Consider the following 6126-nt stretch of genomic DNA (forward strand, 5'->3'; position numbering starts at 1 on the left):
GAGTGGTACCTCGGTTTCACTGGCAACTGGGACGGAACCATGATGAGTAGTAAATTTCATTAAGTTAAAAATGCACATATGCTAATAACCTCCTCGCCTATGAAGCCAACATTTGATGCTGCTAGATTTTCTGTATAAATTGTTTCCTTTAAGTGAAGTTTAGATGGCATCTAACTTTTTGGGGAGCGGGGAGTTATTTATGCTTTGGGCAATGGTACTTGCAGGGGAACTCAATTAACCACAGTTTGTGTTAGGAAAAAAGAAAGGAAAATGCATGGCATTAGTAAGTTTTTTTTTTTTTTTAAACAAATGAAGGAGAAAGTATTCATTTTTACTATTCCAGTTCAGAAATAGGTTTCACGAAGCTTTTGTTCATTGTTCATCTCAGAACTGAAGTATTTTGATTATCTTCTATAATGGAACATACTGGATTTTTTTTTTTTTAAGATTTATTTTTATTATTTTTTTATTGGAAAGGCGGATATACAGAGAGGAGAGACAGAGGAAGATCTTCCATCCAATGATTCACTCCCCAAGTGAGCGCAATGGGCCGATACTATGCCGATCCAAAGCCAGGAGCCTCTTCCGGGTCTCCCACATGGGTGCAGGGTCCCAGAGCTTTGGGCCGTCCTCGACTGCTTTCCCGGGCCACAGGCAGGGAGCTGGAAGGGAAGCGGGGCTGCCAGGATTAGAACCGGCGCCCATATGGGATCCCGGGCATGCAAGGCGAGGACCTTTAACCACTTGCGCCACCGCGCCGGGGAACATACTGGATTTTACCTTCATGTTTGTGTAATCCTCTGTTTTTGGCTTTTGTAACTCATTGCATTGAATTCTGTCTTTAGCCTTTTTTTTTTTTAAGGTGAATGGATATCACATAAAGTTAACCACTTGAAAGTGAACAATTCAAGGACATTTAGAACATTTACAGTATTATACAACTATCATAACCTCTGTTTAGTTCCAGAATCTTCTCAGTCAGAATATTCCTCAAAAGGAAGCCTGATAGTGGTTAGCGGCTATTTCCTTACTTTCCCTGCCGGTAACCATTAGTTAACTTTCTGTTTCTATGAATGATTTATTCATTAGAGATAGTTTATAAATAGAATCATACAGTGTGTGGCCTGTTTTATATCAGATGTTTTCTGCATTCATTTATGTATCATATGCCACATTTCATGGCTATATAATATTCTATTGGTTATATGCACCATACTTTTTTGGTACATTTACCTGTTGATTCTTTGGTTAAATATAAACAAAATATATTCTAAAACTTTTAAATGAACTTTTCCATTTGTACATTGGAGCATTTATGAAATATCCATTATGCTTCAGGCCAAGGTTTTGAAAACGATCATTATTTAAAATTATAGTGTTATTCAATAGTAGAGGGTTTTTTGTTTGTTTAAGATTTGTTTTTATATGAAAAGTAGGTAAATGGAGACATCTTCCATCAGCTGGTTCACTCCCCAAATGGCCACATTGGCCAGAACTGAGCTGATCAGGAGCCATTAGTCTCTTCCAGCTCTCCCACATGGGTGCAGGGGCTTAAGGACTTGAATCATTCTCTGCTGCATTCCCAGACCACAGGCAACAAGCTGGATGGGAAATGGAGCAGGCAGGACTCAAACCTGCGGCCGTATGGGATGCCGGCACTGCAGGCAGAGGATGAGCTTGCTTAGCCACAGTGTTGGCTCCTTGTGGTAGATGTTTAAACACTATTTATGCAGCCCAAAGGAGTGTTTAAGTTCTGACAGGGAAGTCTAATTCACTTTGCAAATAGACTTTTGCTAATAACAAAAAACCAGTACATGATGCTTGTCCATTATGACTGTAGGTTTGTGTGTGTGTGATGGGCTGTGCATTTGATTAAAGTATTAGGTGGAATTTATCCCTGGTATGCAGGGATGGTTCAGCGTCTGCACATCAGTGTGATGTATTACATTAGTGAAGAATAAAAATATCAATACAGAGTAAACACGTAATAAAATATAACACTCTTTCATGATAAAAAGCCTTAGGCAGCTTGTATGCAGAGCACTAGGCATGTATGACAGACCCACAGCCAGCGTCATATCGAATAGAGGATAGCTGGAAGTATTCTCACTGAGATCTGGAACCAAAGATGCTCACTTACCGTTACTGTTCAGTATGATTCTAGAAGTTTTAGCCAGAGCCATTAGATAAGAAAAGGAGATCAAAGGGAGACAAATGAGAAAGAAATAAAAGGAATAAAAATATCCCTGTTTGAAGATGCTATGATCATTTACATAGAGGAACCAAAAGACTCCGCTAAAAGATGATTGGAACTCATGAGTTTGGCAAAGTTGCAGAATATAAAAATGAGCATGCAAAGATCTTTATCATTTACTGCTATTCATTAGTACATTCAGCTATGAGGGGGCTTCAGACGATTCGTGGGAAAATAGAATTATGGCATTTGGCATAATTAGACAGCTATCTGTAACGTGAGCTGTGGGTGAGAGTTGTGATTGCTGCACTCAGTCTAGCTCCCTGCTAATGTACCTGGGATAACAACCCTAGATGGGCCAGGTCCTCGGCCCCTGCCATTGCAAAGGAGACCTGAACCGAGCGCCAAGCTCCTGACTTCAGTCTGGCCTCGCCTTGTGTGGAACAGCCGTTTAAGGGATGGACCAGAGGATGCAAGATCTCCTTTCTTTTTCTCCCTCTGTCTGTCTTTCTTTTCAACCAAAGCTCCATCAAGTTCAAGATACTTTTCTAAGTAGGGATATCTGACATTTAATCCTATCCAGGTGGTCTTTCAACATTTTAGCATTAGAAAAAAAGGAAGTCAGAAGGAGCCAAAGCAGGACTGTGTGGTGAATGCCAAATAATTTCTCATCTAAATTATTGGGAAACTGGTAAAACCTTCCCGGACATTTTTGATAACAGCTTTGGCCAACTTTCTCAAAGTATTTATTATGAAACGTGTTACCATTATTTGACCCTGCAGAAAGTCAACCAGCACAATCCTGTGACCCCACACTGCCCGTGACCATTGCTCCTTACTGTTCTGCTTCCATCGAACTGTTCCACCTCTTGGTAGCTATTACTTTGGTTCTGTTTTGTCTTCAGAATCACACTGATAAATCCATGATTCATCTTCCTTCTGTCCAGTTGTTTGCTTCAGAATCTGATCCCATTTACTTCAAATTCCATTGAAAAACTCTTGTCTGCAGCTGATCTGGGCCTAAGGTTTTGGTACCATTAAGCAGGAACCTTAAATAACCACATAAAGTCAATTAGTTTTGTGTAAGCTAAGCTGTTCGTTTCCATGATTAATGATTGGGCCTTTTCAATTAGGTTAAGGAAAAGATTGATTTTTTTTTTTCCTAACAAATTTATGTGAATGGTCTGTCACCCTGCGTATAATCTTAAACATCATCTTTTTTTTTTTAAGTGAGCTAGATATTTTTAAACTGTCAATTTTATTTGGCGTTGTCCACCATAAAGCATCAGTGATTTCACCATTCTTCAACCCAACATTCACCAAATCCTGCTCTCCAAATTCATGTCTTGCTTTTCTTAGCACCTCACACTATTAGACATGTTAATGTGGGTTAATTTTGGTGCCAAAAAAAATTTTTTTTGAAATCTGTAATTTCTTAAAAAATTTATTTACTTATCTGAAAGCCTGAGTGCCATAGGGAAAGAGGAAGGGGAGGAGTTTGATCTTCCATCCGCTGGTTCCCTGAATGCCAGGCCTAAGATTAGATCTTTGAGCCACTTGGAGTTGATATTCATGTATGGGTTTGTTGAGGATCCTGCGTCTTATTTTCACACTCAGATCCAGGTTTCCCAGCACCGTTTGTTGAGCAGACTGATTTAGATTCATTTGTCAAAAATAACTTGGCTAATAGATGTGTGGGTTGATTTCTGGGATTTCTATTGTATTCCATTAATTTTCATGTGTGTGTGTTTTTTTTAAAGATTTATTTTATTTTTATTGGAAAGGCGGATATACAGAGAGGAGAGAGAGAGGAAGATCTTCCGTCCAATGATTCACTCCCCAAGTGAGCGCAATGGCCAATGCTATGCCGATCCAAAGCCAGGAGCCTCTTCCAGGTCTCCCACATGGGTGCAGGGTCCCAAAGCTTTGAGTGGTCCTCGACTGCTTTCCTGGGCCACAAGCAGGGAGCTGGATGGGAAGCGGGGCTGCCGGGATTAGAACTGGCGCCCATATGGGATCCCGGGCATGCAAGGCAAGGATCTTAACCACTGCGCCATCACGCTGGGCCCCATGTGTGTTTTTAAGCCAGTACCAGACTGTTTTGATTACAGCTGGTCTGCAGTACATCTTGAAAACTGGTTTGTGATATCTATACCTTTGGTTTTGTTTTTCAAGATTGCTTTAGGGGCCCAGTACTATAGCTTAGTGGTTAAAGTCTTTGCCTTGCATGTGCTGGACTCCCATATGTTTGCTGGTTCTAATCTGGGTGGCCCCATTTCCCATCCTGCTTCCTGCTTGTGGCTTGGGAAAGCAGTCTAGGATGGCCCAGAGCTATTGGGACCCTGTACCCACATGGGAGACCTAGGAGAGGCTCCTGGCTTCAGATTGGTTCACCTCTGGCCATTGTGGCCGCTTGGGGAGTGGATAATCGGACAGAGATCTTCCTCTCTGTAGATCTGAATTTCTAATAAAAATTAAAAAAAAAAATCTTGTGCCCGGTGTGTTGGCCTAGCAGCTAGAGTACTCATCTTGAAATGCACCAGGATTCCATATGGGTGCCAATTCTAGTCCTGGCAGCCCTGCTTCCCATTTAGCTCCCTGTTTGTGGCCAGGGAAAGCAGTTGAGGACGGCCCAAAGCCTTGGGACCCTGCACCCGCGTGGGAGACCTGGAGGAAGTTCCTGGCTTTGGATTGGCTCAGCACTGGCCATTCTGGTCACTTGGGGAGTGAATCATTGGCAGAACATCTTCCTCTCCGTTTCTCCTCTCTGTATGTCTGACTTTGCAATAAAAATAAAGAACTGCTTTAGCTATTTGGGTTCTCTTGTGCTTTCACATGAATTTCAACATTTGTTTTCTACATGTAAGAAGGAAGTTGTAGGATTTTAATTGGAATCCTGTTAAATCTGTATATTGTTTTGGTAATGTGGACATTTTGTTGATATTGATTCTGCCACTTCAACTTTTGAAGTCTTCCTCTGTTTCTTTCCCCAGTGTTTTGTAGTTCCTTCATACAGACCCCCTCATATCTTTTGGTTAAAATTTCATTCGAAAATATTGAATTTCCTTTGTTGCTGTTGTGGATGGAACTGATATTACAAACCTTTTTCTCAGCCATGGAGTTCTTTGTGTATACACAGGGCATTGATTTTTGTGTTTTCATATCCTGCAACTTTGCAAGCTCTCCTGAGTTCCCATGGCCTGAGTCTTTTAGTCTGTGTCCCCGTGTGGACTGTCATGTCGTCTGTCCCTGTGTGGAGAATCATGTGGTCTGGGAACAGGGAAAGCTGACCTCCTTCCTTCCCCTTTGGGTTTCTTCCTCTTACCTAATAGCAGCATTGACATAAGCTGTACTTTAATGTCAGAATTAGCTAACTCTAGCATCTAAAAAGTCCATCCTCCCAGAGTGACATTGAGTCAGTTTCTGAGAAAGAAACGGTTGTTTGTCTGTCTGCTGTTCTGCCAACAATTCAAACTGTTAACTTTAGTAGCTAGGTGTAGCTCTGTGTTCAGGAATTTTCCAAAACAGATACAAAGTTTGAGATGTACAGCTAAGAATGATCCTATGTGAACATCTTGGAGAAGGGGGCGTGGCTGGAACTGCAGAAATCACTGATTTGTTAAAGTGCTTATGAGATTTTAATGGGTGTTTTGTTTTGTTTTTCAGCCTACGACACAGCAGTCCCCTCAGGATGAGCAGGAAAAGCTCTTGGATGAAGCCATACAGGCTGTGAAAGTCCAGTCATTTCAAATGAAGAGATGTCTGGTAAGGATGGGATTGGGGGGAGGGACGGTCCAAGCCCTCAGGTTCTACGGAAGTGACCAGCATCGCTGCTTCTGGCAAATCTAATCTTCAGTGTCCTCAGCATCTGTCCCATTTCTCTCAAATGCTGTATGGAACAATTTCAACATGACTACCATTCACGTTTGTAG

The sequence above is a fragment of the Ochotona curzoniae genome, unplaced genomic scaffold, assembly GCF_017591425.1.
Source record: "Ochotona curzoniae isolate NIBS_2020 unplaced genomic scaffold, NIBS_Ocur_1.0 patch425, whole genome shotgun sequence".
NCBI lineage: Eukaryota > Metazoa > Chordata > Mammalia > Lagomorpha > Ochotonidae > Ochotona > Ochotona curzoniae.